Here is an 18,803-nt window from a genome sequence, read left to right as displayed (position 1 = left end):
TAGCGACTACACATCACAGCTCTAAGGTAGAGGAACATGCCAAAAGCAAATATGTCAACAGAACAAGAAACATAAAACTGTGTGTGAAGTTAAAAGGTTAAGGGCCGGGTGTGGTGGCACACGCCTTTAGTCCCAGCACTTGGGAGGCAGAGGCAGGCGGATTTCTGAGTTCAAGGCCAGCCTGATCTACAGAGTGAGTTCCAGGACAGCCAGGGCTACACAGAGAAACCTTGTCTCGAAAAAACAAAAACAAAAAAAAAGGTTAAAGGAGTGGGTCCACAGGCCCTGAAGACCAGGAGCAGCTGTGTCTAAAAAGTCAAATTCTGTGGGGTTTGATTGTTTAACTCTAACAGCACAGCAGCCTGGAGAAGAGATTGGAAAAGGTTGAGTACAATTTCTCAAAAAGAAGAAAAAAATCAGTAATAATATATTCAAATGGGGGAAGTCAATCACATACAAAATGCCAATAATATTTTACATGAAAATCTCTATAAAAATAAAAGCTTTACCTTTGTAATTTATTTTTATTATTTAAATTGTTGACACCCAGATGACGTTTTTAAAAACTCATAATCCTTTCAGCTTCATCTGGAATTACAGGCAATACGGCAAAATGCTTAGCTAAGTCTCTTTTAAAATAACAAAATTAGTGAGATGTTCAGCAGGTAAAAGGCATTTGCTACCAAGCCCGACAACCTGGATTTGACTCCCAGAATCCACATTGGTGATGATCAAAAAGTATTTCTGCGAGTTTTCCTGTGACCTCTACACATGTACTATACACACGTAAGCTAAATAAATAAATAAATAAGCAAATTACTCAAAAACGAACTGCTGAAGTGAAAAGTTAATACATAAAATACAAGCGTAACACCTGGTTTGGTAGGTACTAAGAACCCGCCCCAACTAAAGTAGTGAAGCAAGGAGATGAGTAGCCTCGCTCACCACATGCTCTACCACTGTGTTCTGCCACATGCTACATACAGCCCAAATTAATAAGGTCTGAGACCTCTGAAGTGATTATAAAGGAAAGGCCAGAAAATGCTTTGAGAAATCTAGCCTGAGACCAAGTGGTATCAATGAGATAAAACTTGACAACCAGTACAGTAGAGTGATGGATGCTCTAGCAGAGGATCCAGGTGCACACCCCAGCACCCATGGTGTGGCTCACAAGCATCTCTAACTCCAAACCCAGGAGACCAGATGCCCTCTTCTGACTCTGACAGGACTGCATACACGTAGTGGAGGCAAAACACCCACACGCACAAATTTTTTTCAAAAACTAAAAATACACAGCTGCTTTTCTATCAATAAACCCCTTATTTATAAAGCACTGAGAGTCTGACCGGAAGAATGAAGTCCAGGACTGGCTGGCAGAGGTTCAGGATTGTTTGTTTGTTTGTTTGTTTTGTTGTTTTATTCTGTTTTGTTTTTTTGAGACAGGGTTTCTGTCCTGGAACTCACTCTGTAGACCAGGCTGGCCTCGAACTCAGAAATCCACCAGCCTCTGCCTCCCAAGCGCTGGGATTAAAGGCGTGCGCCACCACTGCCCCGCAAGGTTCAGGATTTTTGAAAAGCAAGTTATAAATCCTGGTGGTGGGCCAGTTTTAAAGGGCACCTACTGAAAGCTACGGTATCAGACGGAGGCTGCTCCTACCAGCTCTACATCTTGGAGAGTTGAAGAAACCTGGCTTTAAGCTACTGAAAAGACACTTACTTTAAGGGAAAATGAAGAAAACTGACAGTAACCCAAGGCAATGGGAACTATCTAGAGCCCTGAGGTCAGAACAAAGCACTGTTGGGGGTTAGCCTGGGCTAGGTGAGCTGCAGGCCACCCTGCAGAGTGTGAATAGGACAAAAGCCTGGTGCTTAACCACTGTGATAAGAAACCTAACTAAAAACACAAGCATGAATGAATGCACGCGCACACACACACACACACACACACACACACACACATGCACGCACCAGCACCTTGCTACTTTGAAACCTGTTAAAATGAATCCTCGTTCAGTCACCTTTGAAGCTAAAAACCATGAGCCTGGCAATCAAACTACAAAAACGTCAGCTTCAAACAAGCAAAGTGCAGCTGTGAAAAACCTCTGGAGACATGTCTGTCCACACAGTCCATGATCAGAGCCCAGGCTGGATGCACACATGGCATGTAATGGGAGATAGATAATACATTGTCAAGTAGGTGTGGCCGGCCTGGCCTGTGGGTATTCCATTGCTTTACAAAACTGTGTACAACTGTTGGCCACAAAACTAATACGAGGAGCTGGATGTGACGGCGTGATGGCACGTGGGAGGCAGAGGTACCCAGATCTCTGTGAGCTTGAGGTCAGCTTGAGCAACTTGGTGAGGTCTAGGATAACCAGGACTACACAGAGAGACCCTGCCTAAAAAAAAAAAAAAATGGTAATAATAGATTGGAGAGAATTTCAGTTCCAAATTGAATCAAGAACAATAAAAGTTAAACCCTATTTACATAAAGTTGTGTTTGCAAAGTATCCTGCTAAGGAGAACAGAACATCAGAACCTAATGTATAGCTAGCTAGTGTCATGTACTTTAGGACCTTCATCAATTTCTCACTGTTCTTAAAAATCTGTACTAGCTCTCTTTAAAGCTTGTGTTGCACACGATTAGAAATAACTTTTTCTTCTTAAAGTAGAAACATGATCAGAACCTAAGAAAAAATTATAGTTGAACTTGGACTACTTTTAAAGTAAAAGTATTTAAGATATTTAAATGTGCTTCCTTCTTAATACTCTCCTGTTAAGACTAAGTGAATGGTTTGCTTTCATATGCAAATAAATAGTTCTAATCTCTAAACAGAACAGTTCTGTGTTCCTTAACCTCTGTTAGGAAAGAGCAAAAGGAACTTGTCCTAAGTATTATCATTCTGCTTTCAGACTCCATTTAATCACAGTGGGAAACTAAGCCCAAGATCCCAGCCCCTAGGAAGGCTAGGGGCTTCCCAGTAGCTGACCAGCTTCTGCTCTAAGGAGACAGTGGTCTGACTGAGTCCAGCCATCACAAGGGCAATTTCTCCACCTTGCTGGCAGGGTCAAACTAAGTTCGTGTTCCCAATGTAAGTGGACCGCATAACACCTCAAAGGTCTACTACAGCAACTGAGGCAGTCTTTGAAGTGCTGAGTGTACCTCACTGTGGGTCAGCCCTGATGTGACAGAGGATTGCGATTAGTTTCCTTTCTTTTTATATACCAAAATATGCACACGAATGACTTGAAAACAGGCATAACTTTGAGACCAAAATCAGGGTGTCACCTCCAAAAACATTCTCCTAACCCCCTCTTCTGAAGTAACAAAACTTGAGAGCTACTCTTTAATTTTTCTAAACAGTTTATTATGATTATTTTTCTTAAAAATAGTCCAGTCAGGAGTTGGAGAGATGACTTGAGCACTTAAGAATACTGTCTTCTATTATGGAGCAGTTCCCAGCACCCACAGCTGACTCACAACCATCTGTAACTCCAGTTTCAGGGGATCCAGCACCCACAGCTGGCTCACAACCATCTGTAACTCACAGTTCCCAGCACCCACAGCTGGCTCACAACCATCTGTAACTCCAGTTCCCAGCACCCATAGCTGGCTCACAACCATCTGTAACTCCAGTTCCGGGGGATCCAGCACCATCTCCTGGCTTCCATATGTGCTTTCCATGCAGGCAGGCAAGATTAAAGAAAATTACTGAGCTCTCTTTTGTTAATTCTCTAATTTAGTTTCACCTTAAAATAAGGGTGGGGGAGCCCAGCAAGACAGCTGAGTGAGTACAGGTGCTTGCTGGGCAAACCTGCGGGCCTAAGTTTGACTCCAGGCCCCAAAGCCAACTCCCCAAAATTGTCTTCTGTGAGGGCACACCCCCACACTCTCAGCACACAAATCATACACTGTGCAGACACATACTTTTTTCAGAAAAACACTGAATATTTGTCAGACTGTAAGATTTTGAACTCTCTCACCATCCCCATTTCCCTTTCTAGCGACTTCCCTAGGTTTTGTTGGCTTCAGTAGAGTCCCACTCTGGAAGCCAGGCCAGCCTGGTACTCACTACCTTCCTTCTGAGTACTGGGAAGACCAGCATGTGCTACCCTGTCTGGACAAGATTTTAAAAATTAATTTAAACCAGTCTGTGCAAGCTTCACGCACCTATAGCGCCAGCCTCTCTGAAGGCTAAAGCAGAAGGGCCACCTGGGTTAGTAGTTCAAGGTCAGCCTAGGCTACTTAAAACATTGATTTAGGGCTAGTGAGATGGCTCAGTGGTTAAGAGCACTGACTGCTCTTCCTAAGGTCCTGAGTTCAAATCCCAGCAAGCACATAGTGGCTCAACCATCCATAATGAGATCTGACGCCCTCTTCTGGAGTGTCTGAAGACAGCTACAGTGTACTTACATATAATAAATAAATAAATCTTAAAAAAAAAAAACAAAAAACATTGATTTAAAGAAGGGGAAAATCACCTCATTAACCTAGGTAATAGGTTATAGGCGCTTTCCCGTGTATTTCATTCCCTCTAGTGTGCAATGCCTGGCCTGACTGGCCCTGCTTCAGACTGACTTTTATTCTACATAGTTGATGTTACACACTCTGTCTGGAAAAGCATCAAAATAATAACAACTTCACAGCTGCCAGATAACTGCAAAATACAGCGCAGTCACAGTGCGCATGCGCAGAGACCTGGGCGCCTTCCCCAACAGGTGTTCGTAGCAAAACGAAATACAAAGGTTGCTTCAGAAATCTTAAATTTTGTTTTTTTAATATTGTAGGGGAGGAAAGGGAGACAGGAGAGGAAGAGAGGGAGTGAGCAGAGCATGGGTGGTGAGGGGACCCACGCGTGCCACAGAGTGTGTCACAGAGGGTCACGGGGTGAGAGAGTCAGTTCTACTGCGGGTTCTGGGAATCAGACTCACATCAGGCTGGCACAACAAGCCACTTGACCCACTGGCTCACCTCACCAGCCCTCATTTGGAATGTATGTGCTTTTTGTTATACCATTAAACTGAAGGAAGGGCAAGCCAGCCTAAATATAGCTATCTCCTGAGAGGCTCTGACAGTACCTGACTAACACAGATGTAGAGGCTCACAGCCATCCATCGAACTGAGTACAGGGTCCCCAGTGAAGGAGTTGGAGAAAGGACCAATGGAGCTGAGGGGTTTGCAGCCCCTTAGGACGAACAACAATATGAACTAAGTAGTACCCTCAGAGCTCCCAGGGGCTCAACCACCAACCAAAGACTGCACATGGAGGGGTCTGATTGTTCAGGCAGCATGTGTATAGTAGAGGATTGCAAATTCAATCATCAATAGGAGGAGAGGAGCTCCGCCCTGTGAAAGTTCTGTGCCCCAGTGTAGGGGAATGCCAGGGCCAGAAAGTGGGAGAGGGTGGGGTGGCAGACATGGGGAAGTGGGAGGCAACAGGGGTTTGTTTTGGTTGTTTTTGTTTGTTTCTTTGTTTTTTGGAGGGGAAACTGGGAATGGAGAAATTTACATGTAAATAAAAAAAATAAATAAATAAAAATAAAAACAAAACTGAAAAAAAATAATAAAAAAAATAAAAAAATAAAATGAATAGTAAAGTCTGCCCCAAGTTTTTCATTCATTAGCACCATTTCTGTGCACATATTTTTAAAGATGTTTTTATTTTTTTTAATTATCATACATGGGGTGGGGCAGTATGCACACACATGAGTGCAGGAGCCTGTGGAGGCCAGAGGCATCGGATCTTCCTGGAGGTGGAGGTCCAGGCGATTGTGAGCTAGACAGTGTGGGTGGTGGGAACAGAACTTGAGTCCTCTGCAAGACCAGTATATGCTCTTACCTCTTAAGCCATCTCTTCATGCTCGAGCCTTACATGCCTATATTTTTATTAATACCTAGCAATCCCTTCTCAGTTATCATCTCTGCTTCCTAATCTCTCTTCATCTCAGTTTTGTATTTATAGAGATACTCACATTGCACCCACTTGTACTCCCTCCCGCACCTGCCAATCAGCTATTTTTATGCTCTAAGCTTAAACTCTAGAAAATGTAAATCCTCCTTAAGTGACACCTTAGAGTCCAGCATGCTTAAGAGGCAGGGGTGTTAATAGCCACAGCAGCCGTTTCCTCTCAGAGCTAATGGACAAGCTGAAGGCACTGAAACAATTTTTTTTTTAAATTTTAAAAGAAAAAAAATTCCAACACAAGACAGGGAGGACTTGTATCCTCAGAACAATCTTAGAAAACAATGAAAGACCAATAGCAAAAAGAATTAACAGTTTTGCCCCAAGGATGCATCTAGTAAATTCTTCGAGCCTTACATGCCTATATTTTTAATACCTAGCAATCCCTTCTCAGCTATCATCTCTGCTTCCTAATCTCTCTCTCCATCTAAGTTTTTTATTTATAGAGATACTCACATTGCACCCACTTCTACTCCTTGCCAATCATCTCTGTTGGAATTTTTCCTCATATCGTCCACTTAAAAACATTTTGTTGATACACAGCTCTTTTTCATAATGATAACCTAAATGAAATGCAATACTCAAACATCTTCATCTTAAAACCAAATGGTAGAGAGGAATCAAAGTCCAGAGCAAAAGCACATTTCCCACACATGTCTTGTGGCTCAGGTGCACACCTGTGCCGCATTGTCCACACACACACCTGTCTTGTGGCTCAGATGCACACGTGTGTTACACTATCCACACATACACACCTACCTGTCTTGTGGCTCAGGTGCACACCTGTGCTGCACTGTTCACACACACACCTGTCTTGTGGCTCAGCTGCACACCTGTGTTGCACTGTCCACACACACACCTGTCTTGTGGCTCAGCTGCACACCTGTGCTGCACTGTCCACACACACATCTGTCTTGTGACTCAGCTTCACACCTGTGCTGCCTTGTCTACACACACACACACCTACCTGTCTTGTGGCTCAGGTGCACACCTGTGTTGCACTGTCCACACACACCTGTCTTGTGGCTCAGGTACACACCTGTGCCTCATTGTCCACACACACACCTGTCTTGTGGCTCAGCTGCACACCTGTGCTGCACTGTCCATGTCATGCTCACAGGCTGTGCAAAGTCATCATCATAACCACCCTGTGTGGGACACACGGACTGAAATGAACCTAATGGTTTACTTGAAAGTTGTTAGAAGAATATTAACGAGGAAGCTGAAGAGATGGCTCAGAGGTTAAGAGCACTTGATGCTCTTGCAGAAGACCCAGATTCAGTTCCCAGTACCCACAGTGGGCAGCTGCAAACCATCTTTAACTCAAGTTCCTGGGAGTCTGACACCCTCTTCTGGCTTCCATAGCCATGTGCATGTGGTACACATACAGACAAGCAGACACACACATACACACAAAATACAAATAAATACTTTTAAAAGAGTTCGTAAGGGCTGGAGAGATGCCTCATCAATTAAGAACACTTGCTGCTCTTCCAGAGGACCTGGGTTGGATTCCTAGCACCTACATGGTAGCTCAGAAACACCCGTAACTCAAGGTCCAGGGATCCAATGCTCTCTTCTTGCTTTTGAGGGTACTAGGCACATACATGGCAAACATACATACGTATAGGCAAACACTCCTATATGTAAAATGAAAATAATATGAATCCTAAAAAGGAAAACATAAGTAGTGGTCTTTCCATCAAAACACTAAAAAGACACCCAAGGCTACACAGAGAAACCTTGCCTTGAGGGGAAAAAAAGTTATTAATAGCTGGACAATCTGAAGATAGCTTTATTGTCTTCATTTTATCTCCAATATCTACTTAGTATTTACTACATGTTGGTTAATAAATGTTATGTCAGGATCTCAGTAACATCTGATCAAGTCAACTACAAACACTTCAAGATTTTATACTTAAAAATGCAGCTGCTAAATATTCAGTCTATACATAAAAATCAACATTGTAAGAACTAAAGTTCAAGTAAATCTCCAGACTCAAAAGGAACTTACAGAATATCTAATAACTAGGCAGCGCTAAAATCATGAGTAGCATTCAATCACTGGCCCTTGTGTGATACACTCCAGGCCATCAGGGATTTCTCTTAACCATTGATGCGTGGTAGAAAAGAGTAGCAAAAGAAAATGTGAAGTACAAAAGGCTTTAAATAGATCCCATTCAAATTGCAAAACCCCCAATCTGCCTTCTGGTTCATGCTCACCCATCACAAATCATTACCCTAATCAAGAACCCAGCATTAACACACAGAAATGAGCACTCCTTTGCAACACCCTTGCCAGCCACACTTCCTTAGCCTCTGAGTGAACACTCCCAGATCAAGGTACTTAATGAGTACTATACAAAACCCAAAATACAGTTACAACCATAAAGGCCCAAAGCTGTTTTAAACTGTTCATTGTCCTGTGAACTATTCTAGAGAATTCATGTTAACTTCAGGATATTTGCTCATGGTTAACAACTACATTTCCTTGAAAGATGGTATATGGTGGGCTAGGGAGATGACTTCATTCATAAATTGCTTGTCTGTCAGTGAGAACCTAAATTCAGTCTCCAGAAATCATGTAATATGGAACCAGAATTCTCCCCTATGACTTCCAATAACTGGTCATGTTTCAGTCCACAGAAACTAATTCTTCTTCAATTTGAAATCCCAGCTAGTGTGTGTGTGTGTGTGTGCGTGTGCGTGTGCGTGTGCATGTGCATGTGTGTGTTTAATTTGCTTTTTGTTTTGTTTAGGTTTTGGGTTGGTGTTTTGTAGTTTTGGTGGTGGTGGTGGTAGTTTTTTTGGTTTTGTTTTTGAGACAGGGTCTCTCTGTAATCCTCCTGGCTGTCCTGGAAACTTGCTATGTAGACCCGGCTGGCCTCTGACTCACAAAGATCCCCACCTGCCTCTACCCCCACATGCAGTCTCCAGCTGATAGTTTAAAACACCCTACCTAATCCCATCCAATCTTCTCTTTTCCACATGATGAGCCCCAGTTCCTTTAATGGATCAGAAGGCTGTAGACAATATAATGAAGGCCTGACCACAGACAGTACTGATGAAGGGATAGAAATGGGATGCCAACCGAAAGCTCAAACACTGAAACTGACTGACAGCACAGCAAGAATAGGTCACAAAGGGACGTACATGTAAGACAGAGTCCTAAATAACACAAAGATCTGACAACTAGAAGGACAATGGTCACACAGAAATAAGAAACCAAGTGGAGAAAGCTAAGTTCAAAACAAGATATAGTGAGGGGCTGGGGGCGTGGCTCAATGGTTAGGAGCACTGGCTGCTCTTGCAGAGGACCCAGCTCACGACCATCTATAACTCTAATCCCAGGAATCCAACACCATATTCTGGCCTCCTAAGGCACAAATCATGCAGGTAGTGCACAGATTAACATGCAGGAAAAACTCATTCATAGATAGATAGGTAGATAGATAGATAGATAGATAGATAGATAGATAGATAGATAGATAGATAGATAGAGATAGATAGATAGATAGATGATAGATAAAATTTTTATATGAAATAGACAGTGAGTTTGAAATTTGTAAGAAATATGGATAAACTCTTTCCCAAGTCATCTTTCATTGGTCACTTTTAGCAAGAAAAACTACACAGGTGTTGAGGGCAGTAACTATATACCATTTAAACACAAAATATCTGCTCATTCACCAAATAATTTGAGAAGCAAAGCACTAAGGGAATAATTCAAGTCATGAAACTCAGCTCCTGCCTTTACCTACATTATATACTAAAGGCACACCACTGAATGGTCATGTATCACACAGAGACAAAAAGCATGAGAGAACATAAATATTTCCCCTTCGCAGTGAGAACATATACACAAACAGTATCATAGAGCAAACACAGTTACAACTGCACTATTCAGATACAATGGCCAAAGGCATACAAACGCATCTTTCTATTCTGAACATAATGCAGGAAAACACTACACATAACACTCAGGAATGTGTTAGTATCCTCAACAATTGCATCCATTGTTAAACAGTGATGCCTGAAATGTGTCATTTCTCCCAAGAAAAACATTGTTTCAATCACTTTGCCTTACAAATAGAAAATGTTGGTTTTTTTAATGATTCTTAATTTTAAATAATATTGCAGCAATTATGAAATATACCAAGTTTGAATCCTTACAAAGGTAAAAACAACTATAAACTACATGTTCTTCACTGAAAATAACTGCTCCTAGATTCTCTATAACTGAATACTATGATAAAGTTTACATTATAACATCTACCTTAGTAGTTTTATAGATGACTGATTTTATAATCTATTAAAAAGTATTTTACTAGATAAATTGATAATATAACTTTGAATACAATACCTTTAGTAGAACATAGTCTAGGGTCATAAGATGGCATAGTAACCTTTATTTCCTAGATGTGTTGTTGGACACAATGATGAGCTAGTAATCTTAAAACCTTATATATGTATGTTACAGAATAGAATGGATAAGTATATATGTTGATACATTTGAGAAGCCCAGTTCTCCCTATGCTAAAATAATAATAACATATATAATATGTGCATATATTATATATATACACACACATATATATATGGAGAGAGAGAGAGATGAACTGAAGAAATGAAGAGAATTCTTCAATAATGAACTTGAACAGAAGGTACTCACTCTATGAACCCATGGTTTCTTTTTAAAAGAGTAGAGATGGGTGGCTATGTAGGACCTATTTAAAAGGCTTAGAAACAAAAATACCAGTAGCATATTCAACATGCAAAATTTGCTCTCTAAGTATCCACTCACAGTAAATAATCCAAGACTTTATGGATAAATAGCTGATTCTAGAATTCCAGCAGACACTGGACCAGATGAGCACAGAATATCTTATAGTGCAAAAGTGTAACAAAATACTCAACAACCGATGAGTACGTATCCAAAGGAAATGGGAACAGCTTGGAAGCTGCCAATGACCACATCTGAGATAACTTATTAACAAAACAGACAAAACAAAACTGACAAAAAGATGGTGGGGCTAGAGAGATGGCTCCGTGGTTAAGAAAGCACTGGCTGCTCTTCCAGAGGACCCAGACTCCCGGCATCCACATGGTGGCTCTCAACCATCTGTAACTCCAGTGTCAGGAGTTACACCTGACAGTGGACCTGACACACTATTCTGACCTCAGAGGACACTGCATGCATAGTGCATAGACACACATGTAAATAAAGCACTCATTTTTAAAAATCTAAAAAAAAAAAAAAAGCAGAGTGATGGTAACAGATTATAATGCACAGCAAAAATGATTTCAAGAATTCTTAAATCATGGAGGAAAGTCAAGGCAGCAGCTGAAGGCAGGTGGAAACTAAACCAGGAGGTGGGAACTAAAGCAGAAATCATGAACACCGATCACTGGCTTGCTTCTCCACACACCACACAAATACCTGCCCAACAGTAGCACTACCCAGTGGGATGGGTTCTCCCGCATCAATTATCAACCAAGGAAACCTCCTACCCATGCCCACAGGTCAGTCTGTTGAAGGAAACCCCTCAACTGAGTTTTCCTCCTCCCAGGTGACAATAAAACTTACCAGGACACCCAAAACCTAATTGATAGGAAATGATCAATCTTATCAATTCTGTGAGGTACTCTGCAAAAATTATTGGTTTGTACTCAAAAAAACATCGACTGCCTTTAAAGATAAGGACAGAAGGGAAGGAGGGAGGGAGCAGGAGAGGGGGAGAAGATGTTCTCTATAAAAGAAAAGAGCGAGGGGTGGGGAGAAGCTAATGGAAGAGAAGCAGCTCCACATGTACAGGGCCAGATGCTCTAGGTCTGAGTTCCAGCAGCACAAAGAGAAAGAGAAAGAGAAAAGAAAACAGAAATATGACAACCCAATATATTCTTATTATTTATTATTTTTAAACTATGATAATATTGTTGTCTTGTTTGGGAAAATCAGGCTTTTGAATATCGATGATGCAATAGATAGCATTAAGGTTAGGGTGTTATGGTATACTAATGGTGACTGGGTTGCAAGAAAATGACCTAGTTACTAAACCTGCATGAGGAAGTGCTTTGGAGGGATGTATCGTCATGGTGTCATCTTACTTCTTAATAGCCCAATAAGAAGGAAGCATCTATGTACCTGTAAATGCTGAAAGTACATCCACAATAACAAAGCTCAGATGAGGGATAGTGTTAACAGCTAGCAACCTGAGCCTGGGCTTCGAGGAAAAGGTAGAAATTAGGCTGACCTGAGAGCAGCTTAACTACTTCCTCCTCTACCCATGAGGGCTCACAGGAATGACATTCTCACACTTGGTAAGTAATCACAAACCAGTCGGACACTTGCCTGAGAACCCTGCGCTAAGTCATCTCGGGACCATAATGAACATAAAAAGCTAGGTTAGATTCCATTTCCTCCAAAGCCAAATACAACTACCAAGCAATACAACTAAAGCCCTGTCACCCAAGTCATGTGATCTCAGGATACACCTCCTAATGTCACCGAAACTGCACCAGGGACGCTGGGGAGCCAGGACACATAGTATCTCTCCGGACCCTTATGCCAAGGATAAGGCCAGCTCTCCTAGTCTGTGTCTCTGCTGTTCTGCACAACTCTGTGTAGATGTACTCTAGTGCATAACAAGACACGCTGAATTCGACTATACTGACTCCAAAGCCCAAGTACTTTGTCATATGTCATACTGTGAAATATGAAATCTAAACTGACTGGACTGATCAGTACCCACCAAAAAGCACACAATTGAGAGGTTCTGAAGGAAAAGGGCATGTCTGTATTGTTCTATGTACATGTGTATGCATATATGGACCAAGTAAGTGAAGTTAGAATTTAGCCAGATGCCCTATTTACTGCCAAATATTTCAAACCAAAAAAAAAACCAAAAAAACAAAAAAACAAAATTATTTAATAAGGTACCACTCAGTGACTTAGCTAGGATTTTATTGCTGTGAAGAGACACCATCACCACAGTAACTTTTATAAACAAAAATATTTCTTGGGGGGGGGGGCTGACTGCTCTTCCGAAGGTCCTGAGTTCAATTCCCAGCAACCACATGGTGGTTCACAACCATTTGTAATGAGATCTGATGCCCTCTTCTGGTGTGTCTGAAGACAGCTACAGTGTACTTATATATAATAAATAAATCTTTTAAAAAAATATTTCTTTGGGGATGACTTATGTTTTCAGAGGTTTGGTCCATTATTGTCAAGGTGGGAAGCATGGTGACACACAGGCAGACATGGTGCTGGAGAGGTAGCTGAGAGAGTTCTACATGTGGACCCACGGGCAGAGAGAGAAACATCAGGCCAGGCCAGGTTTGAGCATTTGAAACCATGTGTCCTAATCCTTTCAAATAATGCCACTCCCTATAAGCCTGCAGAGGGTGTGGGGGAGGATGTTACATTCAAGCTCACACTACTGTAAAAATGGTTTTAATATGTCACATGCAGATTCAAAACAGATGCCAATGCATTTCCAAATGCTTTCACCTATAGCCCTACCCTTTTGCATTCAAAGATAAAAGATACCAAAAGAATCTGAATGATATTCCATTATTCAAATATACTAAACTCAGGAGGCAGAAGCAGGCCAATCTCCAAGGGCTTGAGGCCATTCTGGTTTACACAATGGAACACAATAAGTTCCAGGCCTGGCTATATAGTGAGATAATGAGACAACATCTTACAGACACAGACACACACACACAGACACACACACACCATAAGCAATGACACACAAGAATAAATTTAACTAAAAAAATAAATCTATAATATCACTGCACCACAATAAAAATACTAAAAAGAAAGGTGTATGCCTAGAAGCCTGATCTATCGTCACAAGACGTTTGTCTTAGAACTAACTGCCTAGGGGTAGTCAGTGACAACATCTCCCTCACCTCTCACATCCATTGGCTTCTGCCTTGACTACCTTCTCCAGATAGTCTCATCCCACATGTAGCCTATTCTGACTCTCTCCTTACTGGACTCTCCCACCTTCAGTCTAAATTACCTCAGAATAAAGAGCGCCAAGTCCTTTTGTAGAGCATTTGACATAGCGGTAACTTCAAATTTGACTATCTGGTGTACGCTTGCCTTCTATATTACACAGACAGTTTGATTGTGATAGACTATTTTACTCGCTGTGCTGGCTAGTTCTATGTCAACTTGACACGAGCTAGAGTTATCTGAAAGGAGGGAACCTCAGTTGAGAAGATGCCTTTATAAGGCATCCAGCTAAAGGGCATTTTCTTAATTAGTGACTGATGGGAGAGGCCCAAGCCCACTGTGCGTGGTGCCATCCCTAGGTTAGTGGTCCTTGGTTCTACAAGGAAGCAGACTGAACAAGGCATGATGAGCATTGCAGAAAGCAGCACTCCTTCATGGCCTCTGCATCAGTTCCTGCCTCCGGGTTCTGTTAATGATGGATCACAATGTAGAAGTGTAAGTTAAATAAGCGCTTTTCTCTCCAACTCGCTTCTGGTCCTGGTGTTTTATCACAGCCATAGAAACCCTAACTAGGACGCTCACTACACTGTGACCTAGAAGAATGCCTAGTTAACAAATAAAAGTTATATGTGAGATAAAGACTACAAATGGGTTCGTAAATAGTCCTAAAAACAAAAATAAAGTGGTTATAAGGCTCACTTTCCAACATAAGGAATACCTAATGACATAAATTCTGGTAACAGAATTTTGCAACTTAACTCTGAAACCAAACCATACCATATAATTGATAATCCTAGCCTGTTTAATTGATGGTAACTCACAAAATAGTAAATTTTGAAAATTATACAAGTCCTATGATTTGATTAAAAACAAGTGAATCTGCAAGTCGCCTACCTGGTCTACTTCTTCAAACCTGACGACCAGCTATCCTGGTCTCTAGGCTGCTAGCCCATCCCCACAATTCAACAGCAAACACATGATACAGGTCCTCCCCACCAGCAGCTCTCAGAGTCCTTCCATTCTCAATGTAATCACTTAGGAACTATGCAGCTCAGCACTTCACATCTGAGCTCTTGCCACTGCTTCACAAAAAATGTTTCCTTTGAGTGCAGGCATTGTGTACCTGCTAAGTGCATGATGGCTGACAGGGCAAAGCAGCCCCATGGCTCTCTAGCCTCTACAATTCAGCTTTAGGGAACTGTTCACGTAATGCTTCTACCTGCAAGCACTTTCCTCATACCTTTTACTTAAAGCAATCTCTGCCCATTACTTAAGATATGGATGAAATCTCATCACAGGACAGTAGATGATAGGTAGATGATAAATACATAGATAGAAGGATAAATAGATGTTAAATATGGATGAATAGATATCAGATCGATAGGTGGAAATACAAACAGAAAGATAGAAATGGATAGATATAAAATGGCCCCTTAGCACATATTGGCTGAACTGTTGCTCTTTATGCATCCCAAGATAAAGAACAAATCCTCACAGCTTTGATGCGTGGAGAAGCGGCAAAAAGACTTGGACTTGGGGCTGGAGAGATGGCTCAGTGACTAAGAGCACTGACTGCTCTTCCGGAGGTCCTGAGTACAATTTCTAGCACCCACATGGTGGCTCACAACCATCTGTAATGGGATCTGATGCCCTCTTCTGGTGTGTCTGAAGACAGCTATAGTGTACTCATTTATTTTTTAAAAAGAAAGAACTGGACTTAAACTCTTTGAGCTTTAGTTTCTCCATTTGCAAAACATCGATAATAATAGCTTACTGAGTTCATATAATGTGAAGATGATACTTTGAAATTCTACAGTACAAAGATGAGTCATGGAGGCAAGGTGGTCTGATCAATGATGTCATCATGTCATTAAACAGTAAGAATCCAATAACTGCCTAGAAAGTGACTAAAAGCTCAGGAAAAAGTCAACTTGAAAATCAGAACTCTCAGGAAAATATATTTTAAAATTATGTAGTTATGTAGCTTCTTTTCCAATAAAAAATTTTATCAATAAATGAATTCTGAAAATGAATGTGTTGGATTTTGTTTGTTTGTGGAGGTCATTTTTTGTTTGTTTGGTGGTTTAGGGTTTATTTGTCTTGTTATGTTTGGAGATAGAGTTTCACTCTATGGCCCAAGCTGACCTAGAACAAACTATGTACCCCAGCCTGGCCTCAAACTCATGGAACTCCTCCTGCATGAGCCTCCTGAGAGCTGGAATTACAGCCATGCACCAATTCTAAAATATTATATGTTTATAATCCATAAACATAACTCAAAGTATTTCAGATTGAATAGAAATAATCCCAACTCAGAAGCATATGTTTTCATTTTATTGATAGTTATAGATTGTATCTCTTAAAGAAGAATGGCATTGGACACAGGCCTGTAAACCCAGCACTCTGGATGGACACTGAGGTGGAAAGACAGAGTTGGAGTCAGCCCAGGTTGCATGGTTAGACAGTTTTAAAACAAAACAAAGCAGTATTAGAAACACTGTAACACAATAATTAGAAGGGCAGCTGCAAAAGTCACTTAAATTACAGGGTTCCCAGAAAATAAGACACAAAATATCTCTGTGTGTAACATTACCAACTAGTAATACAAAAGTGTTGACCAATGCTATCAGACTACTAAGAACAAAGCTTCAAAAAGGAGTTTCACAAAACATTTTTCAAGGTATTTGTATCCGGGCTAGAGTTGGCTCAGCAGTGACCAGCATTGGCTATTCTTGTAGATAGCTTTGGTTCGATTGCCAGCACCCACAAGGTAGCCCAAAATCATCTGCAACTCCAGTTCCTAGAGATCAGATGCCCTCTTCGGACTCAGCGGCACCAGGCATACACATGATGAACAGACATATGTATAGAAAAACACTCACATAACAAAATATTCGTTTTTAATATATATATATATATATATATGCATCCCATTTATAGAAAAAGCATCAATTAAGTGGTCTGTAAACTCATTTTACTAATGTATACAATCCCTCAAATTGCCCAGTTTTTAACTTCAATTCTCAAATTCTTATGGCAGGTCAATCAGTCAATTAGTCTGACACTAGACTAATTAGGACTCTTTCCTGTTTGGAAATAAAAAAGCTTTATAACTTGAAACTCAGAAAATATATTTCAAAGCCTTTCCAATCCCTCTGGGCACTTCCAAAGACTCATAATCCAATTAAAAACCACAAACAGCAAGCAGAAAAGATCACTCCTTTGTGTCTATCTGCTATCAGCTGACACAAAGTCAATTTCAAACTCCCAAGGGAATGTAAGGTCAGAAAAGGTAAACAAATCAAAGGAAATCTTCACCTAAGTAATTCAAATATTAAAAAGCCATAAAACAGCCGGGCAGTGGTGGCACATGCCTTTAATCCCAGCACTTGGGAGGCAGAGGAAGGCGGATTTCTGAGTTCGAGGCCATCCTGGTCTACAGAGTGAGTTTCAGGACAGCCAAGGCTACACAGAGAAACCCTGTCTCGAAAAACCAAACAAACAAACAAACAAACAAAAGCCATAAAACAATATATTCTTAGCTCCGAGGTCACAATGAACCCCATGTGGAAAAGTAATCAATATATATTGATTACATTGATATATACATATATCAATGTATGTATATATATATACACACACACATATATATACGTGTATATATATATACACGTATATATGTATATATATATTTATATATGACAAAAACCCTGAGAAATATAAACTCAAGCAGAGTCATGCTGAGCTGACCCCACGGAAGATTGTATTCTGACTTCAATAACCCTTCAGATGTGGGTGGGCACGTGAGAATGAGCAAAAGCCGGTCTATGAAGTCAGCATGATTAACACAGCCAGGGTATATAGTGCTACAGATTGCCGTTACAAACAACCCAACGAGGCTACAGATGGGCAGATTGAGATCTAAGATTTCCCACACATACACTTTTTTGTTTTAAATAAAGAGAAACTGGGCAGTTAAGAACAGTGTCACAGTAAGAGTCAATGGGATAAGGCGGCTAGGGAGAAAACCTCTCCTGGTCAAGAAGGAAAGAACAGCCGGCCACTGGAAGGCATACAAGTTCAAAGGGCTAGGAGGAGATAGAAGATAACCCGCAGGAGGAAGCAGAATCGAGAGGAGCTCCAAAACCCTCCAGGAACCCAGACGGTTGGCCACGGGTCTGCACCAAGGGCAGGGCCCCCTAGAACCGGCCATTCGTAGACTACAAACACCAAGCTCCAACCTTCTCCACTCCGCCAGCCTCAAGCCGACCCCTCAGCGACACAGGACTGGATAACTGTACAGCCGCGCAGGAGTCCCCACACCAGGACGCGCTTCGGCTCCAGCAGCCGCTCGGAACAGCGCGTACGCACCGCAGGACGTGCGGCACGCGGCCCTGCGCGGCCACCGTAGCACAGGACACCGACGCCTCCGCGGGCCGCAGTCCGGCAGGAAGCCCTGTCTGAGACCCTAAGCTCCCGGGCTGCAAGCTCGGAGCCTAGAGCGGTGCATTTGTGAGCCACAGGCCCTTGTTAGAATTACAGCTGCCCCCCGTAGCTGTAACTACTGGACTTCAGCTACTGGCCGCCACGCATCGGGAGCGTCTGCGGGCTCGGGACTACAAGATCCAGCATGCACAGAGCTCCTTAAGACCCAACCCACTCGTATTAAAATACTAAGTCTTGTCTACTCCAAGGCAAGCTGTGGTATAGGATATTGATTACATCCTGGTGGGGCATCTAGGGACATGTGCATTCACTTTTCACATTCAGATTCTTATCAGGAATTGTAGTACAAGACCTGCCTTTTTAAAAATGCGGAGAGAAATACTAAATGATGTCAACATGTAATTATATTAATACATTGTTTTCAG

At 41.6% G+C, this 18,803-nt stretch overlaps 1 protein-coding gene across 2 annotated transcripts in view; it reads right to left on the bottom strand.

The window, feature by feature from the left end:
• Nucleotides 1-18,540, bottom strand: part of Atg4c (autophagy related 4C cysteine peptidase) — a 73,187-nt gene extending 54,647 nt beyond the window's left edge. Inside the window, exon 1 of one of the 2 annotated variants that reach the window (XM_031377921.1) lies at nt 18,174-18,540. The gene's annotated coding sequence lies outside the window, so the exon portion shown is untranslated. The remainder of the gene's footprint in view (nt 1-18,173) is intronic. The other variant, XM_031377922.1, reaches the window with a different exon arrangement.
• Between the last annotated feature and the right edge of the window lie 263 nt (nt 18,541-18,803).

The sequence above is a fragment of the Mastomys coucha genome, unplaced genomic scaffold (assembly GCF_008632895.1).
Source record: "Mastomys coucha isolate ucsf_1 unplaced genomic scaffold, UCSF_Mcou_1 pScaffold18, whole genome shotgun sequence".
Taxonomy (NCBI): Eukaryota; Metazoa; Chordata; class Mammalia; order Rodentia; family Muridae; genus Mastomys; species Mastomys coucha.
This window is presented reverse-complemented; position numbering and strand designations above follow the sequence as displayed.